This window comes from Mus musculus, chromosome 16 (assembly GCF_000001635.26).
Source record: "Mus musculus strain C57BL/6J chromosome 16, GRCm38.p6 C57BL/6J".
NCBI classification, from domain to species: domain Eukaryota; kingdom Metazoa; phylum Chordata; class Mammalia; order Rodentia; family Muridae; genus Mus; species Mus musculus.
In genome coordinates, this window is record NC_000082.6 from 73481040 (window position 1) to 73508146 (window position 27107).

General features: G+C 38.4%; 1 long non-coding RNA gene across 1 annotated transcript; it reads left to right on the forward strand.

Annotated features, from left to right (window-relative positions):
• Positions 1-65: 65 nt before the first annotated feature.
• Gm41472 lies at positions 66-27107 on the forward strand. The gene is made up of 3 exons (XR_876158.1): positions 66-121; positions 16363-16420; positions 27079-27107. It is a non-coding gene; the product is annotated as a predicted gene, 41472 (long non-coding RNA).

The window sequence follows — 27107 nt, forward strand, 5'->3', positions numbered from 1 at the left end:
CCACGAAGATCAACATGTCTCACTCTCTTTCATAGGATATAAAACTCTTTTCCGGGAAGGAGAGAAGAATAGTAAAGAGCTACCGCATTCAGTCTTCCAAACAATCACATTCATTTGTATGGTAAGTCTGAGGGGATGGTAAAATTTGGAAACCAAAGGTTTAAAAAAAAACATGGTCCATTTTCTTTTGTTTGTTTTGACTTTTTGTTTTGCTTATTTGCTTTTGTATTGAGACATAGTCACTCTATGTAATCTGGTCTGACCAGGTTGGTCTCAAACTCTCAGAGATCCACCTGCCTTTGCCTCATGAATTCTGGGATTAAAGGCACTATTATTTTAAGCTTCATTTTTAAAGTGGAGACTTGGGAAGAAGACCATTTTCAGGTGTAATATCTTGACCTCAGACCATAATTGTGACCCAAACTAAAACTTCTTTCTTTATAATGCACGCAGTCTTTGGTATTATTAGCAATAGCAACAACAACAATAATGGATTAGGATGCTGGGTCATTCCCTGGTAAACAATCTTCTTTAACGGATTTATGAAATGTGTGGATGAATCACTATCTCAATGATTTTCCAGAGCAAAGTTAGAATATTGAATCAGGGCATCAATTCACTGAACCCACTTTCTGCTCTCATATTAAATAATGTCACACTCTGCACCATTTTCAGTTTCTATATATTCTTTGTTAGAAGAGTCTATTTATTATCTGTATTGGAATAACCTAGTGAAATAGAAAAATAAAGTGTCTTATGTCATACAGAATAGTTCAGCAGTATGCCAGGATTTTTATCTCACCTAACACGAACAAAAGTCAAATGTACACGTTTAACTTTGCCTAATAAATATGATTACTTCATTGCTAAGGAGCCTAATAAAAGAAAATCTACTCATAGAAATCGTGCTCCAGGGACGTAGATAGAAAAGAGTTCTGACCTAATGAGGGTGTGGTGTTTGTTTTGTGTCTCAAAAATCCTTCAACAGCTGGACGTCTGGGTTAAAAACCAGACATGAAAATGAATAAATAAAAATAAAATAACAAAAAAGCCAGACTCAACAAATACTAAAAGCTATTATTCATCGTTTTATTAGCAACAGAAGCAGAGCAGTCATGGTTGCTCAAGGAACTGTGCTGTGGTTCCCCTGTTCTCAATGGGTAGTGCAATGGCACCTGTGAGAATTACAGTCTTTCAAGCTTCCCTGCGTCTTCTGTCCCTGTCAGAAGTTTCAGATACTTAGTGAGTCCCTCGCAACTCATTTCAGGACAGAGAGCAAACACTTTTTTTTTTTTTCACACAGACAGATAACAAGTCCCAGCACCTTTCCAGAACATAGCGTGCCTGTATAAATAACCCAGTGTAGCTTCCGTGTTCTCAAAATAGCTGACTTGCTAAGGTGCATATTTATGATACAGACGCAGAAGGCAGAAGCAAGTGTAGAGTATAGTGAGCCCCATTATTTATTATGCCTAAGAAAGTCTTCGTTGGGGGGCCTTGATTATTTCCCTTTCCTGGGAATAACAAAAACCCTCTTGGACAACCCAAACACTTTGTAAGGGTATTGTCTCCATCTTGACTGTCTTTTCCAGTCCTAGTCCTTTTGAGATCTTTGTAAAAAGCGCCCCCCTCCCCCACCACTAATAAAGCACAAGAACCCATTGCTCATTTTCCTCTTGTGTTCAGAGAGGACTTCAGGAGAGTCTTTTCGAGGAAATTGGGCGCACAATCACAGAAACAATTCTGTCAGAACACAAACGCTGACAAGAGTCATTCTGGTGGAGGTCTTTTGAAAAAAAAAAAAAAACTTTCCATTTGGCATGTGTGAGGCGATTAGGGATGATTGCTTCTCTATCTGTGGAGTCAGACCTTAAACTGTCTTGCAGTTGAACCAAGATTCTGTTTGGTGATTTTTTTTTTTTTTTTTTTGCCTTGATGTTGGGGGAAGGGAAAGCAGTTTATAAAGAAGTGAAGGCCAAATGGCCATGTGGTACAGGTATTGTGTCCTTCCTGTGATTTTTTTCCCCTCCCTAATGGGAGTTCTTTCTGAGCAAATGAAGGGGAGCTACCCCCAGTTATTTTACAGGCACCCCACCTAAACTTAGCTCTTGTGGTACAGAGCAGGGTACAAAGAACTACAAACATGTTGCTATTGTTTTAATTGAAAAATTAAATTCATACAGAATGATCTTATTCTAATACAATGACAGATCTTGGGATAAAATCAGTTCATTTAATTTTGCATAGTTAAGATTTCTGTGTTCTTTTGTGACCACAAATAATTGAAGTCAGGCTAGCATTCCCTTCATTGACCACATGTGTCCCCTACTGTGGTGAGAAATGGATTTCTATTTTGTACTCAGTATTAGTCAGAAGTATACACTGTTCTGGTCTACTAAGTTGAATTTCGCTCACCACCCACATACCCCAAACCACAAAGTAAGCTAAAACTTCAATCCAGGATGAAAGGGTTTTTCAGTAATTTGTTAAGGCTTTTCTTAGATTTCTTTTTCTTATGAAAGAAAAGAATACTGAAGCAGAGAGGGAATTACTCTGTTTCAGGGAGAGAAGGACAAACAAAAATGCTTGAAGCCATGTGAGGCTGCATATGGTTATTGTTCTAAACTTGGCAGAACAGCCTGTGGGTGTTAAGGGCAGCAAGAGAATTCATTATGTCTGGCACAGGAAGGACTATTTCGTTGTCTCTTACAACTTATGTTGTGAGTGTGTATGTGTATGAATGTGTATGTGTGTGAAAGAAAGAGTGTATGTATGAATGATTTCATGCACATAAAAAATGATCTCTTTAGTAGCAGAAAAGGTGACACATTTGTTGATGCTATAACCCACTCAGTGGAACTGACTCAAGTTTTCTACCAATATTCTCATTGTCTGATCTGATGTGTCATCCAAAGTAGTCATCTACTGCATGTTGAATATTTAACATAAACTAACAGGATGATGAATATCTAATTTATGGAAACTTTAAGTGGTAACTCTTGGTATTTGAATTATTTTGATATTTATATTTCTGAATCTGTGGTCCTCTTCGAGGCACATGTTTTCTTTGCTTATGATTTCCAAATTCAATCTTTTATAAAGTAGAGTGAGTAAACTTTGCATAGATGGCCTTTCTTGATACAGAACTATATAATTTTGATTCCAATGCATTCAAGCATGCCAGGAAAGCAATTCTGCTGGCATCCAAAACATGATACTGGAGAGTATTTGTGCTAGAAGCTAGAAACTGAGCCTAGAAAGGCAAGAACACAGAATCATTTCCTTCCTTTGGTATGCATACATTTGGACACTCCATCAACATCTTGGGTCTTATCTGTTGCACATATCCAAGCAAATTCCAGGTTAAAGACACTGTACTTGAATGTGTTTAAAGTATCTAAAGAAAATATGGCCAGTCCCTGGGGTTTGAATTCCTGTGACTTACCGATAGTGTCTGAAGTTGGGTTTTGATGGTTTTCTAGGTTCCTGGTGCAGTGGTTGTTGACAAAGAGCCTAGTTTCTTTACAAAAATATGCCAGAGGGGTAGAGTCCTTATCTTGATGGTTCTCTTCTTTCAGGAAAGTTTCATTTTTTTTGTAACCGTTATTTGCTAACTTGGGAGATATATTATACCATTCAGTATACACATCAGGAAGGAATAAGAACAAATTACTATAAATGAGAGTGTTCTCACTAAAATAAAAAAAGAGAATCAGAAAAATTGGAAATTGTATGGACCGATACCTTGAGGGTTGAAGGGATCTTTAGCCACTGCTGGAGTGACAGATATATATGGAATATTTACATTCTATGTGACATTGACAAGATCCATAAAGGCCAGGTAGAGGTGACTAGAGAAGCATGCAATTTGGAAAGCACTGATGGTTAGCCTGATAACTTCACTTGCTATGTCAATTAAAACTACAACTGGAAAGAAAAACATTGAGGCCCTGAAGGGAGCTGCAGTTGGGGGGTTTGTCCATCCTCTATAGTATCAAAGGCCTCCCTGGTAATGACTCTCAGTCCAATGCAGAAGTACATAATTGGTCAGAATATTGCAGGGAACATTGGTTACTTTACGGAGGAAGATGAAGGTGCTCATGAGAAACTGTTGTCTTATTACATATAGAACAACATAAGTCTGCATATGTAATTATGATGGAGAAAGGAGGAGATGAGTAAGAAAGTTCATGCTATATTTTAACAGAATCCATGAGAAGAAGCCCACAAGACAAGTTAAGGAAAAGAAGTAGGACAGTACCAAATGTGCATTTGTCATGTTCACTTGTCTCTCTATAGTCACCTTCGAAATTCTGTGTCCATCACTGCTCATAGCAAGTGCTTTTTCCCCCTGATATTGTCGCCCCTCTATTTCCCATTTTTGATAGTGTTGTTTGTTGTGCTGTCTATTGCTACATAGCACATGTTCCTGGTGATCAGTAGTTGATAATCAACAAACACCTAATCTTATCCTAGATTTTGAGGCCAAAATTGGAAGAAGCTTAGCGAGGCTTTGGGTCAGAGGTTTTTCCTGAGCTTCTGGTCAAGATGTTGCCGTGGCCTATCATCAGGTCAGATGAAGGCTCAAATGGTATCCTTGGATCTGGGATCCATGTGGCTCATTTCATTTGCTGGTCAATCAGTGTCATGTAATTGTGGTTCTGCTTTCCATCTTGCCACCAGGGTGTGGGAACTCCTCTCGGGCAGAAGAAATGCTGGACATGAGACTGCATTTTACCCCATTCAGCCATCGGGTTCTGGGCTTGTAGGAAATGCCAATAAACCACCCAGAGGATGGAAAAATGCAGCCTAGGACGGGGGCCCCGGCCTAAGTGAGAAATGGCACAGGCTGAGGCCAAAGCATCAGGGGTTCGTTACCTCCCAGGTATCCATTCGCTGCTGGAAACCATGTAGGGTCCAGAAAGGAGGGCGGGGCTATAGGCTGAGGATGATGAGCTTAGATCAGCTGTAGTACTTGATGAAAGAGGTAGTCCTTGCTTGTCCATACTGTTTATTGATTGTTCATTGGGGGAAATGAGTACATACCACTTCCTTAGGGTAGACCAGAAATTAAATACTTTTTGCGGGAAGACATGTCCAAGAAAGGAAGCTTATTGGCTAAACCTTCAGGGTTCATCTAGATACTTCATTAACATGGAAAGCAATGTATTCTGTGCTACATGACCACTATTATGCTCTATACTTGGGGAGCTGTGGTCATGTGGCCCAGGCCACGAAACTGGTTGGGGGTAAGTGAGATGCCTGTTCTCATGTATAAGGTGCCAGGATTTCTGAACCCACTCAACCTTACCTGGTTTCCTGGCATGCATGGTCCACTGACCCACAGATAACTGGGATAACCTCAATTCCTCCATACATATGACTGGATGCACTCTTTTTCTTATGAGGTCCTGTCAAATGTCCTTTATGGGGGAAAAAAGTAACAGATCCAAGGAAGTAAGGAAGAAGCAGAAACAATGTTTAGGATATATCATTCAAAGCTACATAGAATCTTCTGGGATAATCTTAATTAGAAATAAGTTCACATTCAAATAAAGGGTGATAACACTTTACTTTTGAAAGAAAGGTGTGTTAAAATCTGTCAACTCATTTTAAAGTTAAGAGAGATAGCATTCTGCCAATCTTGATTGTTTTCAACCAGGGAGTTCCTGGAGACTTTTGGTTTTGTTTTGGTTTTGTTTTGGTTTTTATCCCTACATCAGATCCTCAAAATACATTGCTTCTTGATTGAGCTCTCCTATTCTATATTACCTTTCTGGAGCATCTTCATAATGTACCAGGCAATTTCGAGGAAATCTAACCACGTCACCATCTGCCTAAACATTCATACTCTATTTATTTTAACACAACATAGGCCCAAGTAATTTAACTTCAAATGGACAGCCCTTCCTGCCTCAAACCAGTAATTAGATTGGAATCTCTTCTTTCTTTTCTATAAATTATACAGAAAATTTGAAATTCCTTGAATAATAGTATCTCATATACTATTAACCTCAGTGTGTCATGGGTCAGAATACTTTTTCTGTGGAAGCACATGAAGAAAATACACTTGATCAGTCCTTCTGTCTCCGTCATAACTGTTAAAACCTTTACATGTAAGAGAGAATTTAACCATCCCAGTAGATAAACAGGGTCCTAACATACAAGTCCTGAGTCACAGAGACACAGGTCTTATATAGTATATAATACCAAACCCAATTTGAGAAAATAACACAACATATCATATGAAAAATGGTAGAAATAAACAGTCATAGAAAGCATATGATTAACATGGTAGCCACTATTGAATACTGAGAGAAACCAGCTGACAACTTCAGGGAGGAAGATTCATTTTGGGTCACAGTTTCAAGACGGCTCTGTCCATGATCTGTGGCCTCGATTGCTTTTGGAGCATAAGCTATGGATAGTCATGGCAACTGATATGGAGGGACTCACCGTGTTCCTGATGGACAGGAAGCATATTGAAAATGCATGAACTATAGGATATTATTATCCTTTGAGGTTTCCTTAGCTCCCAAACCCATTGAATGAGTCTACATCGAAGTCTCTCAACCCCTAATAGTTTCTGTGTGTCCTTCACACACACAGAGAGTGTTGTCTTATTAATCTCCTGGGTGATTTTTCAGGTAGTAAAGATACGAGTCAAGATAAAGTATCCCAGATATGATATACTAAATGGTCACATGGTTGCCGCAAGCTTTCCCTTTGTCCTTTTGCCATTGAAATGAGATAACAAGGTTCACTTCATATAGTTCCTTTGTATAGCTCTAGATGTTGAACTGGAGTATCCTATAAACCACACACATCTCCAGCACATGATTCTACTTCCAGCCCCATAGTATACTTCTCCTTTAATAGAGACTACTTTTTGAGCCATGAGTATAACTCAGTCCTAGGATGCTGCATCATTGAGTAGCTGCAAACTTAGCACTTTAGAGCAATGACAAGTATTCTGCCTTTACTAATGCACACTTTGGCTCAATGAGAACTGCTTTGCGTTTTTCCAGTAAATATCAGCTAAGATAAGAGCATGCCCAAGACTGGAATTGGTAATAAGAAAGCCTTCACTCAGTGACGAACTGCGTGCATAGCATGGATGAAATTCTGAGTTTGATGCCAGGCAAGGGGCAGGGAGGGAAGGGGAGGGAGAGAGAGAGAGAGAGAGAGAGAGAGAGAGAGAGAGAGAGAGAGAACAGAATTCACTTTCTTATCTGTTTTTTATGTTTACATTTAGCTGGAAGGTTCAAACATCTGAATCTAGACTCATACATGAAATCATGATGAAGCTATGTGCCTCATAGCACGGCTGTTGGGTTCTGAGTGTTAACATTCGGAGAGAGTGGCACAAAGGGCTCAGGCAATAATTTGCTTAAAATCTAAACTATGATATATTGTGTTACTCTTGCAAATCACAAAAAAAGCAATCATGTTTGACTGAGCAGGTGGCAGTTTTCTCCCCCAATAAGGGAACAGGGCTAAGGCAGTTAACTGTCAGGTTCAATGAATTTCATCAGTGGCACGGTGCAGAAGAAAGTAAAATTAATTTTAGGGTGATTGTAACTATTAGGGGGTCATGCTAATTTTATAAGAAATGATAATAGTGCTAATGAATATATATTTCAGTACATTATTTACTTCTCATTCACCTACAGGTAAGGCCAAACTCTGAATACAGAATCAAGTGCCTAAAGAAAGATGATTAATCTAAAATGTACTTCAGAAGACCTTGTACTCATGATCACAGTGAACTATATATTCCAATCAACATACTTCCTAGGAGTAAGGAGAAGGATACTCAGATGACACTGGCAGCAAGTGAATGTGGAGGTAGACACAAAAAAGATCTCCAACATCTGGAAATGTGTGAGTGTATGAGGCAGAGGTTTGGAAGTAGAAAGATGGATACATAGGCAGGTAGGTAAATACATTGATATTGATATATATATATATATATATATATATATATATATATATATGCATATATATATATGTATATATATACAGATATATGTATATATATACACACACACACACATATATATACATAGATCAATACATACATAGATACATACATAGATGATGAAGAGAAAGATATACTAGATATAAAGATAGATAGCTAAGATAGATATAAATATAATATAAAGATACATAGATAATAGATAGATAGATAGATAGATAGATAGATAGATAGATAGATAGATGGATAGATCAGCTACCTCCTGTTTTCCAAATTCCAATATGACTCCAAATATTTTCAACACCAACTTTAATTCTAATCTTTTAAGTGCATGAAATTAATTTCCCTCTTTTGCTGGAACTATTTTCACTGAGTTTGCAACTATATATCCTGGCTAAATTAATGGTGAATTAGATTAAGATATAGATAAATGCTGCATATATCTTTTTATTTGGAGACAAGAATGTGCCAGGAATGTGATTATGTTGTGAGCACATATAAAGGGTACATTATACACACATAGTAAAATTACTTCATTTTTGTATTAATCTCATTTTCTGATACGTATTACTTAACTAGCTGAGGCCCCAATATATGTCATGTATATTCACGCTAACCAATTAATGCCTAAACATTTGATTTATGCCACTAATAGAAACCAGCAAAGCTATCAAAGGGGAGTTTAATTAGATGCCATGAAATCATAAGAAGGTGTTGGTTGCATTTTCTTATAAGCTTCATGCCCCAAACATACTGTGTGGATTCAAAGATCAAAGACATTCTTGTTTTTTACTCAAATCCTTTAGTTCCCCCACAAAACATAGCTTTTAAATTGACAAGTGGTTTTCATTTAGAAACTTTAAAAAAAACTTTTAAAAAATTGTTTCATATGAATTAAAGTAATAATTTTTCTCACTGAATTAAATGTTAAGGTCTGGCAACACCATTTTAGAGCAGAATTGCTGTTAGGTAAATAAAGGGTAAGCATTAGCTTTGAAGGTTTTGATCAGGAATTTCAGAAATAAAAACCTGGGTGTCAGAAGGTGCATAAACATGTTTTTATATAGCTAGAGATTTTTCTCAGGGAAAGAATATGTATATGATTATGATGCTAATCTTTCAGAGACTGCCATGTGTGTAGTCAAGGCATGTACAGGTGTGTCTAATTATAAAATTATATTTATTTAATATATTGAAATATAGCTAGGTGAAGCAAGTGAAATATTTATTGTTCCTAAATAGGTGACACATAAGCCTAACACAAAATAAAGGCTAGATGGGTGACTGGTATCTATTATTCTCAAACTGAGTCTGTCTAGTCTAGACTATTGACCATGTCTGCATACACTGTGGTTAAATTATCCATGAAAACTCCAAAGTAGCCATTGAAATGGCGGCCAGGAATGCTTTAAGTTTCCTGTTGCCCGACAGTGAGACTTGACTAAGAAATCTTAGGAGTCTCTTTTCTTCATTTGTTCTTCTTATCTCTTTACTCATTTTTAAATATTTCTTCCTTTCCGTAATCTGTTATGCAGTCCTTATTACAGATATAAAATGTACATGCAATATTCCATATCAGAATGTTTACATATAATACACATTATATTAATTTTGTATTATATATAATATAATTCCTTACGTACTTTCCTGTTCTGTGACACCTGGTGAGCTGCCTTGCAGGTAGCAAAGTGTCACAGAAAGCGCCTGTGGTTCCCATGAGTTTGGCTGCTCCCAGAAGTCACCAGTTTGTCCCATTTCCTTCCCTCCACATTCCTAGGGATTTGATTTTTTGCTCTGCTTCAAAGTTGATTCTCTTTTCCTTTTCCACAATGAGATCACGAGCTTATAGCTGAAATAATAATTTCTTCTCTCCAAACAAACAAACAAAAAAACAAAAAACCACCATCCCATCAAAAACCTTAAGTAGTAAATTATTGCACAGCACAAAGTGTTATTTAGAAAATAAATAAATAAAGCCAGAGATGGTTTCTGTGCTTAAATGACTTTGAAAATAGCAAATGGTTTCTGCCTTGATTGAGGTTGTAAATGCATGGAAGTGTCTGCAAGCCGGGGTTTCTGGTTTGAAATGCAAAACAGCAGTCACTGCAACATGTGCTTGTTATAAATATAAGTCAGAAAGCACACACTTGTGGGAGGTCTTAATTGTTTTTCTTCGCTGTGCACATTAACAGTTTAGTAAGAGACCTGGGAGAGCAGGTGGGATTTCAGTGTACTGATTTTGAAAAGAACTCCGTTCCTGTGGTAAATTCAATCATTATTAAAAAGGAAGCATGCTATCCATCAGTAGAAAGGCAAACTCCATCTTGTAATTAAAAAAAAAATCAGTGTTTGGCATGTGTTGTATTTATGAGAATCTGAAGCGTCTGGAAGATTTGAAGCAGAGCACTTGGGATTCCTATAAGGCGACACGCACCATCTCTCTGCTTTCAGAGAATTGAAATGGATAGCACTGATGTAGAAGTTTAATACAGTTCATATTGCCCTTTCTGTTAATACATATTGAAAAACTTATACGTCTTGTTATTATGTACATATATATGTAAATATATCCATTTTGCTAGGATATTTTGGGAACACTTCTCCAAATGTGAATAAGAAGTTTACCAGAGACAATGAAAATTCCCATCTCAAAAGGCACAATCCCGAGCCACGGAAGACAAGCTCTCCAAAGCCTCACAAGTTGTCAGGTTGCTTTTAACCATCTTCAGGAATCCAGTCATCTCTTTTGGCCTCCATAGCGCTTGCACACCACACACACACACACACACACACACACACACACACACACACACACACAAGAGGAGTGTTGAGCTTCTAATAGAAAGTTAGGAAGTGCAGTTGGACTGTACAGAGATTCACAGCATCACAGTAACCCCTTCTAGTTTTCAGAACTGTCTATGGCTGCAATTGGAAGTGTCCATATTCTTTTCCCAGCAAACTTCCTAGCTGAGTTTACATGACCTCTGTTATGTCTTATTTCCTACACTAAAGAGATATTAGGAGAGATTTCTCATGTTCGTTATAATTGTATTTTGATCTCTCACTCACTCAAATGACTTCTTTAATCCATACCTGGTTGAGACTGCTGCTATTTCACAATCTAAGGTGACATAATTCTTTACATGGCAATTTTCCTCTTATTGACCCACTTCATGTATAATTTATTTCCACATCCTTCACACCTATCTTCCCTCCCTAGAACTCCAGTGAAGCATCTAGGTCAATGATGTCCTTCGTACATTGCCTCTATCAAAATTTCCCACAGGGTTTGATAAATTTGTTCACTCTCTACAACTTGCTTTTGCGTTATCCATCAGAGTGTCCACTTCCTAGTCACCTTGCTGAGATGAAGTGTGCCTGTTACATAAAGGCTTCTATGAATTCCTTCTCACGACTTCACATCTGCTTGCTGATTGTTGATTTCTCCTAAGTATGTCACCCTTACAGAGCTCTGCTTGTCCTGCTTGTTGACATTTCCAATTTAAAAAAAAAATCTATTTGACATTTCAAACTTAGAATGTTCACAGTGAAGATCCTCATCTTACTTTGTTTCTGCGTCAACAAATAGTGATGGCATCCACACAGTATTCTTAAGCGCCCAAAATCATTTGTTTCAAATTCATTCCCCCTACACAAAACTTACTATGGTATTCTGTTAATGAAGTGATTGTTAAAACTATCCCTCTCTCCTTAATACCCCTTGAGAAAGTCACAAGTTTAATGCTTGGAGCTAAACCTCATTGTTCTTAAGGGATCACTCTGCTTTTATTCCTTGGTCTTAGATGAATACTAGTAAGAGAAGTTGTTCCCTTTGTTTGTATAACTTACTGAATTTTACAAATAATAACCAACGCACTCAGACATAATCCTAACCACCAAATCAATCGTGTGGCACATGGCTTGATCCCATTCCATTTTGACAGTAGGTGAGCCACTCTTTTGGTAATTTTTGTTCTTGCTCAGACTCTGGATTAGAAGCTATATGAGTTTCATGCACATATGGAATCCAACGATCCTCACCTCAGCCTCTGAAAAGCTTGTCATTGGCATCCTTCACTGCGTTACATCTGACTTTGGTAAACTGCTCTCTTGAACTTGTAGCATACTGCTCCTATTCCTCTTTATTGCGATCTTAATACAGTATTCTACCCAAAGTGGCATTACCTGTTATATGCCTAATATTGTGTCTCTAGGGAGAAGGATAATAGGTCTGCCCTCCTTCTGTCTTAGCCCCAAGGTTCTAGGATGGCATGCATATAACTCCAGTGTGGGATGAAAAGTTCATCTACAAATGTGACATATAAACCCAATGTTAGGAGATCGATAAGCCTTGAAAAAAAAATCAATGGTCTTTGACAAGAAGGTTTATTGTTTTTAAGCAAAGTCAAATAAAAGAGATATATAATATTATCCTGGAAAAAAAAGCTTTTTAAACATCAAACCAAGGTTATCAGTTTACAACTGCAGCTCAGTGGTTTGGGTTTTTACTTCCTAAAATATTAATTGAAAAGACAAATTAGGCAAGACAGAGAGGAATCGTTTTCCGGCTGCTACAGTCTGTTGCTTGTGTGGCTAAGTCCCATGAGAATGAAAAAGAATATATCCTCCATGGAAATTTAATCTGTATACTTCACTGTTTCAGAAAACCCATAAACTCCAAAGAAATATTGCTTGAACTTTGAATGGGGAGTAAGAGGCTTTCCACAGAACTTTGGAATGTCCTTAAATTAGATCCATTCATTTGTAAGCACTTCCAGAACACCAATGATCACGGATGGAATTGGGATTGCATATTCCCGTGTTCCCCCAAATACTATATGGATCTATTCCTGTCTGCTGTAGGTGGAAGCTTCTTTAATGATGACCAAAAGGGCACTCATCTATGCATATAGCAAAAAATCATTACAGATCATTTTATTGATACTGTTTTTTTAAGGCTAATAATGTTTAGTCTTATCCTAGGACTCTGGGCTATCTAGTCTCTGAGTTGTTACCCAAACAGTGTTGAATATGGATTCCATCTCTTAGAGTGTGCCTTAAGTAAAATCAGACTTTGGTTGGCTACTCCCACAAGTTCCACACCATCATTGCCATAGCATATGTTGTAGGCAGACACAGTATGGGGCAAAGGTTGTGGCTGGGATGGTAGTTATCTATCTCATTTGATATTTTCTCTAAAGAGTGCCTTTTCACACCAAAGTCACTGGAATATCGAGATGAAGGCTCCATGGAGGCAGGAGCTAGGCGCATGCTCAATGTGTGGCTGTTTTCCTCAGCAATGGGGCCCGGCTGTCAGTTTGAGAAGAGAAACATATTGTCAGAGCAACATCCAAGTTGTTTAGAGATTTCCATGAGATCCTTTAGACCAACAACTCAATTCAAAGTAACCCAGACCTACCTATTAGAAGCCTCAAAACCTGGATTTTTAGATCTGCACAAGTATTGTATTTAAAAAGCAGTTGTCAAGCTCAAATGTTACATACTACTGACAAAATATTATTCTACTACTCAAGAATAATAAAAGCATTGGAATGGGCCTTTTTTAAAACTAAATCAACTTATATAAACTTTAGTGGAAGATTAATGCTGTTATACATAATATTATTTTATAAAGAAAAATACATTGGTTCCCTTTTTAAGAGGTCTTTAAAAACATAACTTGTTCAAAAAACGAATCCAGGGCCATCTGTTTCAAGCAGTCCTTGGCTGAACTGAAACGCAGAACTGCTGAACGAGCATGTCCTGGGGGGAACAGAATAATTGTGTGGGTGAGGGAGGCAGTTTCTTACCTAGGCAACGATTTTAACTTTGATTTCCTCTTCTTTCCCACTCAGGATTTATGTAGTACTTGATTTTGTCTGGCTTGTTTTACAGGCATGTGGGTGTCTAGTTAGGACAGTTCATAACCTACTTCTAGGAATATTTATTTGTTTACTCATTTAATTTAGGAATACCAGAGACTGTTGTGGTTTTGAGGAGAAATCTCAAAAGCTTTAAAGAAAATGGACATTATTCTCATTTGCAGCATTATTTTTTTATGGTATAGACAAGTAAGGACTTTTTCAGATAATTTTTTGTCCATGTGAAAAGTACACAGAATGTCCAAAATGGCCTCAGTTAAAACACACAGCTCGTGTACATTACTAGATTTTAATCTGTATTAGACTACAGTAGTGGCTTCATGAACATATACTTAACAAGGTATATAGTAGGGTGCATTGTTCAACAAATTACTGAGAAAATATGAGATTAAATAATCGCATCAAATATGTTCACTAAAATGCCATCCCTACAAAGAGTTTCATTATAATTAAAATGAAACTATGATTCACATATGGTTAAAAAAAAAGAGAGAAAAAAAAAAGGTGACTCAGTGCCACAATTTGGGGTCTCTGGTTGCAGGTGGACAAGGAGTAGGCGAATGACAGACAGAAGCAACACAAGAGATTGTGTAGAATCTGAATGCAATTTGTCAAATCGAGCATCAAACTTTTTGGAGCATCAAACTTTTTATACAGAATTGAATAGGGAAGTTGGGTGACAAACCACACCGGCAATGTACAAAGAGGTTACTGGATTCTTACACAAAACAGAGGAATGCAAACACAGAAGGGCTGGTGGGAACCAACGGGGATAAAATTCAATGTTTAACAACTGGGATCAAAAATAGCTCCACTTACTCTTAGAAGCCAGGGTCAAGGGCTTCGTGCCCTTGCCATAGTTCCTACTCTAGTCTATTGTATAGTCCACCTTCCCCCTAGGCCATTGTAAATACTTGTGTATGGGTGTAACTCAGCTATCTATAGTTCTAAGTAACTACTCTGGTTCCTCCTTAGGTCACAAACTTCCTTCTTCCTAGATAATGGTAAATTCCTGTGTAGACTGTGGCTTAGCTACCCATGCCCAAGGTTGGATCAAGGACTGCCTAGAATCTAATTTAGCTATATATCAAAATATCAATCCTTAGGAGCACTTCAATATTAAGGGAAAGCACACAGATCTCTTTATCAACTAAAGCAAGGACATTGGAGCATTCCTTATACAGGATGCCACGATTCCAGGAGACTAAGTTTCCGTGAACTTTTTGCCTCAGGACAGCGCCCAGGTTTGCGGGGCCTGTCACGCTTGTCACTACTGGAGTGGATGTAGCAACTCAGCATTTTTGATACCGCAGAGCCTTAGCACCAATGAGTGCCTGACAAAATTCACACTTGAAGTTCTAAGTCGCATCACTCACTCAGTCTTGCAGAACTATGGTGTTATAGGAGGGTCAAGCATTTTTGATGTAGCTAAGCCTCTTCTGTGTGTGAGGGCAAGTTGTTATCCGAGCAATGTAACAAGACTATTATATAGTAACAGGATATGCTCTTCAGGCTGCTGGGAGGGTCTGTGAGCTGCGGATAATAATAGCTAGTGAGGGAGAGGGAGGGTTCCTGGGGGCTCACAGAAAAGAAACAGCTTGTTGCTGAATACTAAGCGACTCTCAGTGAATACTCATGAAGTCTCTGACGGCTTTTTTTTTTTTTCCAAACCAAACTCTGTCATATCTTATATTTAAACTAGGGGAAACTTTGTAATCTTTTTTTTTTTTTAAATCTCATTCTTCATATTCTGATTCACACTTCAGGTCCTGGTGCCATGTTGGTCTCTTTAACAATCAACAATGTTGTGTATTAAATTCTTCTTTTTCTTTTCATTCTACTATTGTGATGCTTCCACTCTTAAGTACTCAGAGTATCTTTATCTTGTACTTTATTTGACACATGGCTCTGTTCTTAATATTTAGTAACTTAAAGAAAACAAATTGCCTTACAAATCATCGTCTTCATTTCTATTTCAGTGTGAGAATAGCTTGACTGTTAAAAGAACTGCTTAAAGAACTCATGAAACAGTTATGTAAATATAATCCAAATGAAGTGAGTTAGACTTTGCATAGAGAAAGATAATTAAACTGACTTCAAATGTGATTAAAGAACCCGAAACATGTAATATATAATACATATATCACTTTGCCATAATTTTTTTTTCCTAATCATTATTTTCAAATCTCAGCCAACATAGCAGTGAGTGGTGTCAAAGAGGTAGATCGGTTAGTTCTTTGTCAGTTTGGCTCAAGCTCTGGTCATCTGGGAAGAAAAGAACCTAGTTAAGATCCCTCCATCAGATGGGCCTGTAGCCACACCTCTGGGGCATTATCTTGGTTAATGGCTGAAGCAAGAGAACCCAGCCCACTGTGAGCATGCGCGGTGCTGCCAGTGGTCCGGTAGCTCTAGTTTAATAAAACAGAGCACTTGAGAAAGCTAAAGGTAGGAAGCTGATAAACAGCATTCCTCCATGACGTCTTCTTTATTTTCTTCCTCCAGGTTCCGGCCTTTCCTTGAGTTCCTGCTCTGACTTCACTTCCAGATTCACTGCAAAACTGTAAGTTTAAAGCATGTCTTCACGTTATTAAGAAAGGATTTATACACTGCTCAAAGTTTAGAATTTTCTACTACCTACTCCTCCCAAACAAACAAAATTTTGTGTTTTCAGAAAAGGTCCAGGAAACATTGTCCATTCTTGCCCAGTTCTGTCAAATGAAAAAATATTTGGGTTTATAAAGTCTCTAACCCTTGGGTAATCCAAATGTAGACCTTCCATAATTGAGAAAGACTTTGAAGTTTTATTTTCACTCTTTCTTTCTATGAAAAGGAGAGAAATTTATTATGTGAAGTAAAACAAGAGCGGGCTGTCAGTAGTAGGAAGTCACTGAAAACAAAATGTGTTATTAAATGACATTATGTGGAGTGCTCTCTCTTATTTTATGCCCTACAATAAAAATATCTATGTCTGTTCTAACATAACTGTTAGAAATGGCATTGCTGCCTCTCTATCTTTATTCTACTGTTGGAGTAACGTCAAAACTATCAGCAAGTCGCTTGTTGGAAGAGTCCAAGAGACAGCGTATACTTCCTATATTTACTAGGAACTAGCTATAAAATCTAGATCTTTGAGTGAAATAATATTTTCTAAATTATGGCCTTAGGGATATTAGTCTTTTAGGTTTTATATTTAAAATATTTTCTTGATCATTCTTTCATAATTATTTTCTTTCATTTTCTAATAATAATGCATGCAAATCCCTTAAGCATCCCATTTAAACTAACTCCTGAATAGTGCTCATCAATATTAGCTCCAGGCGTGTGTGTATATATATATGTATATATGGTGTGTATTTATATATATATTGCCTAAAACATCAGGTTTCTTTAGAGTAATGTAAATAAGTATACTACCCTTTAAATTTCCATTACATTAGAAGACTAATTTCTGACTCAGATTTCTCTTTTTTCCTTTTATTTCAATCTTTCCTTTTGAGAGGATCAGACAGTCAGGATGAGCATGATGCCATATCCTATCATAACATGAATATATGAAATTACTTCTCATATAAGTCTTTTAACATTTATTTTCATATATCCTTAATTTTAATATATGGCACAATAGGTTTTTCTATCATATTGACTATAGTACTGATTTAAATGCAAATTTAAATAGCTATTGTATACATCATTTCAGGACACTTGTTCAGAAGAATGTAGCTTCTAGTACTGCTTGGTTATTTCTCTTGGGACAAATGGAAAGTTCTTACCTAAAGCATGAGATTTCTTTTAGACCATGTTTTAGCCAGTGCGGCCCAAAGAAGAGACTATTCAGGAAAATAGCTTTCATTACACCCTTCAAATCCTACCACAACAGGCCTTTGATGCATAGTTACTAGCCCTGCATTGAAGAGTGTGAAAGTACCAGTCTGCTACTTTGCATGCCTGTTAACTGCTATTTGCAAGTAGAGAGGAAAGTGAGAAGACAGAATGGAGAGGGTTTCCCTGGGATCCTCATGGAAATTCATGGTCCCATTCAACTTAGGGAATGTAGAATTATTCATTAATCTTGGACCACTGTCTCAGTCTGGTCCCAAATAGTTGAAAGAATTTTTGGGGGAACTTTTATGGTTGGCTTTTCAAGCATTGCCATGGTAGCAGCATGATGTGTGTGTGTGTGTGTGTGTGTGTGTGTGTGTGTGTGTGTGCATGTGTGTGTGTGCTTTTCCCTTTAAGATTTAAACCAAGATGGGTTTCCCTTGCATTTAACCCATACAAGATTGTGTTTTGTTCTGTCCTAAGGCAGTGTCACAAAATTTCTCTGTCTATCACCGCTTTGTCCAGTTTCTAGACTAAAATCTAGGGTAGAGAGTTTCCTTTCATCTACTAAGAAATTTCTTCAATCCCTTTATTCTCAGAGTAAAGTATAAATTCCTTTTGAGCACCACAGAATCTTGTATGTCCGCCATACCTATGCCTCTGTTGAATGAATGACCACACACACAAAGTCCTCTTTTCTTTGCCTATTTGTTTTGAGGCCAAGGTCTCACTGCGTAACCCAGACTGGTCTTGAGCTGCAGATAGCCTTGCCTTAGTATTTTCAGTGATGAGAACGGGATGACAGATGTTTACCCACAGATAAAGTCCTTTGACTATGAAGTTTTTAAACTCTTCTTTTCCAGCCATGATGATTGATTATATTCATAGTCAAGCCATAAAACTTGGTATGGGGAAAAAAATCCAGTGGTTTTTGTTTTTTTTTTTTTAGATAAATATAATACAACACTGCCCCCATTTCCTTCCTCCAAAGACTCCCATATACCCTTCTTTGCTTCTTTTCAAATTCATGACATCCTTTTAAGTAAATTGCTGTTACATGCATCGATTTATATGTATATACATGTTATACTTCTAAATATAACATGTGGATTCTGTATAATGTCACTCGAATGTATGTTTTTAGGGGTGACCATGTGGTACTGGATAAACAACTGGTGTGCTCTTCCCTGGAGAAGGCTGTTTCTCCCACTCTCAGCATCCCTCAGTTGCTTGTAGGTCTGTTTAGTACTGAGGCCTCATGGGCTTTTCTCCATCCTGTTAGGCTTGTATAGTGGTGTGGTCCTTGCTCAGATCACGTTTAGGATGTCATGAAGTCACGTTGGTGAGTCTTTTCAGGTACAGCTTCTGAGATTACTAGGGGGCACAATCTCACAGGGAATTCCTGATCCTCTGACTATTACAAGCTTTCAGCCTCTCTTCCACAGTGTTCCATAAACTGGAGGTATGGAAATATTTTGCAGATGTATCCCTTGGGATTGGGATCCACAACTCTGCGTTTTGATAAGTGGTGGTTTTCTGTAATGATCTCCACCTGTTACAAGAAGTCTTGTTGACGAGAGGTGAGGATTACACTTATCTGTGGGTATAAGGACAAATGTTCTGATGGTTGTTGCTGATTATGCTGGTTTAGTAAAATGGCAGTAGTCAGTTCTCCTTCAAGATCCATGACATCACTAGCACAGAGTCGGAATAGGTTTTTTTCATGTGGAGTTAGCATGTTCAATAAAAATGTAGGATACATTTGTGTATCTATCAACCATGTATGCTAGGCATCTTCATTCTTATTTCTGAATTGGCTCAATGAACAGTGGGAATAACTAAGTGATAGGGCCCAACCCATGCTAATGGAATGTTCTCCCATGGAGATACAGTTCATGTGCATGGTACAAAGTGCTCAAGTAATTTTGCAAGGTGCAATGGTTAGAATTCTTTAATGTAAGCCCTTGCTGTCTGGGGGCTTTATAGTGAGTAAATGGTATGTGGGTCCCTCAATGAATAAGGACTGACTATTGTAATGCTCAAGGACCAAATATAAAATGTGGTCTACAAGAATGAAACTGGATTTTATAAATGTCTACCAATATTTAAGAAGGAACCAAGATTAGGGGTTAGGGGAACACTTCACTGAGATGAAGATAACGGAAATGTGAAGGGAAAACAAGAGTTAAGAGAAAAAATGAAAATCAAAAGGATTGGTTTTTTTTGTTTTGTTTTTGTTTTGTTTTTTTAAGAAGAATGGGTTTTGGAAGAGCTCTTGGTGTTGAGGGAATTTTTTCTAAAGCTCTTGAATATAGACTTCTCAGAGGAGGAGAGGAGACAGCAGGAATTCAGAGTGTAGGAGAGTGAATGCAATGAGCTTGTAACAGGTCCTTGTTGGTGATGCCAATATAACTGCTTGCATACAAAGGGAGTGAGATCTTCCATTCATGAAATGTTTGTTAACCACTGAAAAGACAAGTCCCATGTGAGGAGAATAATTTAGTACTGAGGTGGAAACGTTTGTACAATGTGTTTGAACATAGAATGGAAGAAATGCTTCCTTCCTTTACTTCTTCATCTTTGATAGGTTTTCATTCAAGAAGCTTATATTATAGAGGACAAAATCACCTTTATGTATGTATTTCTAATTCATGTTCAAGTGGTACAAATTCTACACAGACCAGGGAAAAGTTGGCAAATACTATGGAAAGTGTAGTGAGGGTATGGAATAGTGAAAAGGTAGAAAACCTCGTGTGTGTGTGTGTAAAACTTTATTTGTATATCGGACAGGAGACATACCAATGCCATGGCACACAAGTGGAAGTCAGAGAACAAATTTGTGGGATTAGGTTTTCTCCATCAACAAGATATAGGTTTCGGGAATCAAACTTAGGTTAGGCTTGGTTCAAGTGCCTTTACAGGCTGAAGCATCAATCTCTTTTCTTTAGAAAATTGCCAACTTAGCTAGGTGTTAAGCATAAGGTGGAATCATTAGAGATTATAGAAAATGGCTTTGCAGTTTGCTACATATTCTACCCCAGAGTAAAGAGTTATGAAGGAAGAACACTGGAAAACTGTGAAGACAGGTTTGTACAGCGGAAGATTCCTTCAAAGGGGGAAATTCTTTGAAAAATATCAGAAGTAGGGATTGTTAAATTAAGATTGATGGAAGGGACATGGAAATTAAAGAATGAGATGGACCATTCGTAGGGACAAAAGAAAGAGACTAGCCTCTCATAGGAGCAGAACTGTTCTTGAATTAGAACTATCAGAGGATACCAGTCTCTCAGCAAGAATGGACTCTGTGTATTTGATGCAAGGGCTTGGCCCCCTTATAGGTTGGGAAAATGAGCATTACAGATGGGAGTTTCCATCTGCAGGTCAGTTCCCCTGAAGTCTTAAAAAGGTAAGTACCAATAGAGGTTGGTGTGTTACACCTATTAGTTGCTGCAGAGATCCTGTCAGCTCACAGGTGCTATCAATCATCTCACCTTTCCTATCTGGAGTTTCTCTACCTACCTGAGGCATTTTGACCATTAACCCTTGAGGGATGGCCACTGAAGATTGAACATCATCACCTGGAGGAGATACAGGGACATCTATACAGCAGAGTTGCGTCAATTACAAACTTTCTGGAAGGACATTCCTAAAATAACATGATTGGGAATTTCCTGGGAAAATGGGAGGTAGTTTGATCATAACTGAAGAGGTATTGGGGTTGTTCCTCCCCATGGTCAAGTGCTGTGGGACATGACTTATAACCGTTGCCAGGGTAACTGTTGCCAGGGGTTCTTTAGAGACTGCTAAGTGAAGATGGAAAAGGGTAGGAAGAGTTGATGTGCTTCACAGTTCTTTTCATTCATGCGTGCACTATATGCTCCCATAAACCTGCCTGGTGGAAACAAGCAATATTGTTGTTTCCATTGCACAGAACACGATCTAAATATCACAGCCTTTTCAGAGTTAGAGAATGGCAGAATGGTACTCTCCCTCCAACCCGTTGTCTTTATGTCTTCACAATGAGCTATTCTTAACACAATCAGAACTCTTGCTTGTCCCATTGTTACTAGCTTCCATTTTTTAGTTGGTGGTGGGAGGGAGATGCTCCCCTGAGGGGCAAAGTCTAGGTTGACATCCATGCTAGTGTCTCCAGTAAGTGGTAAATCCCCAAGATGCAGATTTCTCCTTGAAATACTGGAAGAAGTGCATCTAGACTCCTAAGTTTCCATTGTCCTATTGGGATGCTCTAGTGACCCAGAGAAATGTCAGCTCCTGCTGAGTATCTTCCTAGCTGTCTGCTCTCTGGGTCTTCTAGGGAGTCTGCTACTTTTGCTAGCTGTTTAGACTTCCTACCCTAAGCCATGAAAACAGTTGTCCTCTATGGCCTTCATTGTTCTCATCGAGCCTGCTCATCAGTATACCAGAGGCCTGTAAGGGGATGACTCTGGAAGCTAGATCCAGCTGATCATGAATTCCATATGCTAACCAGCATCTCCAGGTTCTACCCTGAAGCTTTTTTTTTTATTGTTCTATTCCTTGCAGTTTTGATAACTGTTATTTTTGTGATGTTTGATATCTGTGATTGTGACAGTTTAGCATTGTGACGTGCCTTCTCACAGTGGCCAATATAATATTGGGCTTGTCCATATTGTTCAAGTGTTGCTGTGTGTGCACTGAGAAATATAGAAGGATAGATAGCATTAATGATGTTTTCTCTTTCCTGTCAGCCTTTTGATGTGAACAATCCAGCCTCCGTCCCTCCAGTGATGGGCATAGCTGTACTATTGGTTTTCTTCTTTCTTCTGTTGTTCCTTGCTTTATTTCAGACTCATATTTTCAGTCGAGTCTTTCATTTTCTCACTAGACTTTGACATAGTCATGATATTTGGAACCTGTTTCTTAATTCTTGCCTTAGGGACATACACTCTGTGTTAATTTTCTGTAACAACAAAAATGCAGAAAACCCTTTCTAAGCAGCAGCTGTCAGTCATTGCTGTCCAGGCCAACGCGGTCATGCATGGATTTTCTCAGCCTTCTTATGCTTGCATATTATCACCCCACTCTACCCCATGGTTTTTTGGGGTTTTTGTGTGTGTGTGTTTAGCATTTCCTTCTTTTTTTTTTAAAAATTTGTTTATTTATTTGTTTATTATATGTAAGTACACTGTAGCTGTCCTCAGACACTCCAGAAGAGGGAGTCAGATCTCATTAAGGATGGTTGTGAGCCACCATGTGGTTGCTGGGATTTGAACTCCTGACCTTCAGAAGAGCAGCCGGGTACTCTTACCCACTGAGCCATCTCACCAGCCCGCCCGATGGTTTTTTTTTAAAGGCTTACTACATCTTTTCTATAGTGTATTTTCCATAGTTTATGTGTGTTAAAAACTCCAGAAGAGTTTAAGTACATCTCCAAATAAGGATGCTTGGTCTCATAGGAAATCCAGACAAGGGAAAATAAGATGGATCATTTCCGTGGGAAGTCAGTTGCTCTCTGAGGATCACTTGCTATTTCCACCTGCAATCATGTTGTCGTTTTGCTAAATGCTTCACTCTTTGAACAACAGCCTCCTTTTGAAACAACTGAAAAAGATGAATGCCTTTGTATTTAGCTTTTAGTGTTGCAGGTTTCCCTGCTGATAGTCCTGTGTTGAGTTTCATTTATTCATTCATTTAACAATCGAGGAACAGGCATGGGGGCCTGGCAGCAGCCAGGTTCTGGAAGAACCAGAGAAATGACAGCGTAGTCAGAGGAAACAACCCTTGTGTCCCCTTGGGAGAAACAACCTAAATTTGCTTTCTTTTCTTTCCTTTCATTTTCTTTTTTTCTTTTCTTTTCTTTCCTTTCCTTTTCTCTTTTTTTCTTTCTGTTTGTCTGTCTCTCTGTTTGTCTCTTTCTCTTTCTTTTTTTCCTCTCCCTCCCTCCCTCCCTCTTTCTTTCTTTCTTTCTTTCTTTCTTTCTTTCTTTCTTTCTTTCTTTCTTTCTTTCTTTCTTTCTTTCTTCCTTCCTTCCTTCCTTCCTTCCTTCCTTCCTTCCTTTCCTTCTTTCTTTGCTAGATAATTACTACTATTGAAGGAAGCCCCTGTTTGCTTCAGAGGATGTTTTATAAGGATCTGAGACTCCCCAAGGGGCCATACAAAGAGAAATAGAGCTACAATTAGAGGGAGAATGGGAGAAGCTTCTGCTTCAGAGAGCAAGCCCAATGTTAACTCTATCTCCACAGGAATAAACAAACATCAGCTGGGTCTTTCATTGTCTATGGAGACTGCAGAGAGGAAGGGAGGAGAAACAAACACAGATTGATACTCAGTAGGCATGAGAGAGCCACAAACCAAACAGAAACAAGAGCATTGCTTCTGATTGGGGGTACTGGTTTGGAACCAGCTAAAAATAGGGCATCCTCCCCCCCCCTGCACCAAAGGTTCTTGGACTATTAGAAAAAAAATACCCAAAGCATAGCAATATACAAATTAGAGCCTAACAAACAAATCTCATTAAAATTTTCTATTATAATTATTTTTATCATTTGAGAATGTTATACATGCTTATAATGCATTTTGATAAAATCCACCCCTTCTCTTTCACTTCCCCCCTACCCACTGTTTGGGCTCAAACCCAGGACAAATGGCTAGCTGAAGTATCTGTGAACATATCAAAGCAGATGCTGGCCACCAGCTTCTACCAGCATCCCTTAGTTTCTACCTTTTCAGGATCCTCCTGCTGTCATACCCTGTCCTCTGCTATAAACTTCTCCAACTCAGGGACTGGGCTAGGGTCTCCCTTCCTCCAGCTTCTCTGGCTCCTATATAACTCAGCCATTTTGGCTCCACCAGTCTCTACACACACACACACACACACACACACACACACACACACACACCGCTATGGTCTTCGGCTCATCTCTTGCTTTCATATCCCTTCTCTCCTCACATGACCCTTCCAGAAGTCTCTGTCTCTACCTGTTTCCTCACTTATATCTGTAAGAGAAATCTCAAACTCTTAGGCACATTCATGCCCTCTTCCTTTCTTTTCATTTACCCAGCCTCCTACTCTTCCCTTATATCCTCCTTTTGATAGTTTCTTTATTAGAAAATTTAAAACTTGAAATCTAATTACGTAACGACCCTTCTTCCCATCCAATGCTGTCCATTTGCTCTCCCTTTAACCCTACCTTGTTCCCTACTCCCTTTCAAATCCATGGCCTCTTTTTCTTGTTGTGCATTCTCTCTCTCTCTCTCTCTCTCTCTCTCTCTCTCTCTCTCTCTCACACACACACACACACACACACATAAGGATGAAGCAACAGGTGCTCACTGTGATAAGGCAAGGCCATGCAAAAGTGTTGTTTTAGATACAATTCACAGACCACATGAAGTTCAAGAAGAAGGAAGACCAACATGTGGGTGCTTTGGTCCTTCTTACAAAGGGGAACACCCTCACAGATGTAGGGGAGGAGGAATTAGATAGGGGGTTTCTGGGAGGAGGGGAACCAGGAAAAGGGATAACATTTGAAATGTAAATAAAGAAAATAGCCAATAAAAAGTAAAACTTAGTTACAGTAATGAACTAAAAGAAAAAAGAAACAAAGAAAGTTGTTTTGAACTTACAGTGTGCTTATAGAATGAAGTACTGCTGTGAATTTACTACAGACATCCTTCTGCAACTCCCCTCTTGTGTAACATTTTATTTAGAGATAATTTTATAAAGGACTTTTGTCTAAGAAGGTATAAGAAGGCCAGAGAGAAGAAATATAAGTTTAGCATCCATCAAACGTATATGAGTGGTATTTGGAGTTCATTCCCTCCACCAAATGTATATATGTATATGTATTTGTTATATGTATGTGCATAAATATGTGTATAGGCATATATGTGTATGGATGCAAGTATGCATGGTATGAACTCCAAGCCTCTTGCCTAGACACCAACTGAGGGGACACTGAGTCAGAGAGAGAAGATCCCTAGCAATTAAACGTTCTTTTCTTATTCTCTTGATGCTAACAGCAGGAGTTATTTACCAGAAGCCAGTGGTTTTTAATCACAGAGCAGCAAGAGAGTTCAATTCCCAGAGGCCATCAGCTTCTGGCCTCCAGAACAGTAAGAGAGAGTAAGAGAGAGTTACAAGGCTTGAGGTCCAATTCTGTGTCCAGCCTCAGTACCTGACCCTTCTGGGGCTGGTCCCTGGCAAAGCACCGATGAGAGAGAACATGTGATATCTGACTTTCTGGGTCTGTGTTAGCTCATTCAATAGAATCTTTTCCAATTCTATATTTACCTGCAAATCTCACAATTTCACTTTACAGCTGAATAGTATTCCTTTAAAACCCACTGAGTCTGTTTAGTGCTACTTCTGTGTACAGGATTAACTATTTGATCTCAGGGACTGCTTCCCTGAAAAAACCTATCTGTCAATACCCTAGGAGCCATCAATTGCAGGCAGCTCCATAGTGAGGGGTGGGACTTCATGAAAACCTTCCTGGTCCATATTGGGATTTCAACTCGCTTGAACTTTTAGAGGTCTTTGCATGCAGTTACATCCTCTGTGGTTTCAGGTGTGTGACAACCCTGTCATACCCAGCAAGTATTGTTTTGTTGTAGAACTCCACTCCCTTTGGCTCTTACAGTCTTTCCACCCACACTTGCATGTTGATCCTATCTCTTGGAGGAAGGGAGTTTAATACATATATATGTCCACAAGACTTCCGTACTCTTTTTCTCTGCACATAGCATTAAACTGATCTATTGTCAGGCAGTGGTGGCACACGCCTTTAATCCTAGCACTTGGGAGGCAGAGGCAGGCAGAGGTAGCCAGCCTGGTCTACAGAGTGAGTTCCAGGAAAGCCAGGGCTACACAGAGAAACCCTGCCTCAAAAACTAAAAACAAACAAACAAACAAACAAACAAACAAAACAAAAACAAAAAACAATTTATTACTTTATGAGATTTCTTATAAATTAACCCGTGTTATTAAAGGAGGAAGTAGATTAAAATATACAGGCACTTTGAGACTTCTATTATGAAAATTTTGTTGATAAAAATGAAAATCCTTTCATAGTGGAGTAAATGCATAAGTAAGCATATAAGAGAAATAATTTATGCAGGAGGTGCATGTCACATGCAATTAGAACTTAGTACATGTAAACAGTGTGAGAGTTTATAATTAATGTTAACATAGATAGGTGTATCAGGGTTCTCTAGAGTCACAGAACTTATAAGCAGTCTCTATATAGTATGGGAATTTGTTGATGACTTACAGTCTGTAGCCCAACTCCCAACAATGGTTAGCAGCAGCTGTGAATGGAAGTCCCAGGATCTAACAGTTGCTCAGTCCCATAGGGCAAGCAAGTGAAGAAGAGAGAGAGAGAGAGAGTAAATCTTCCTTCTTCCAATGTCCTTATGTAGGTCTCCAGAAGAATGTGTGGCCCAGATCA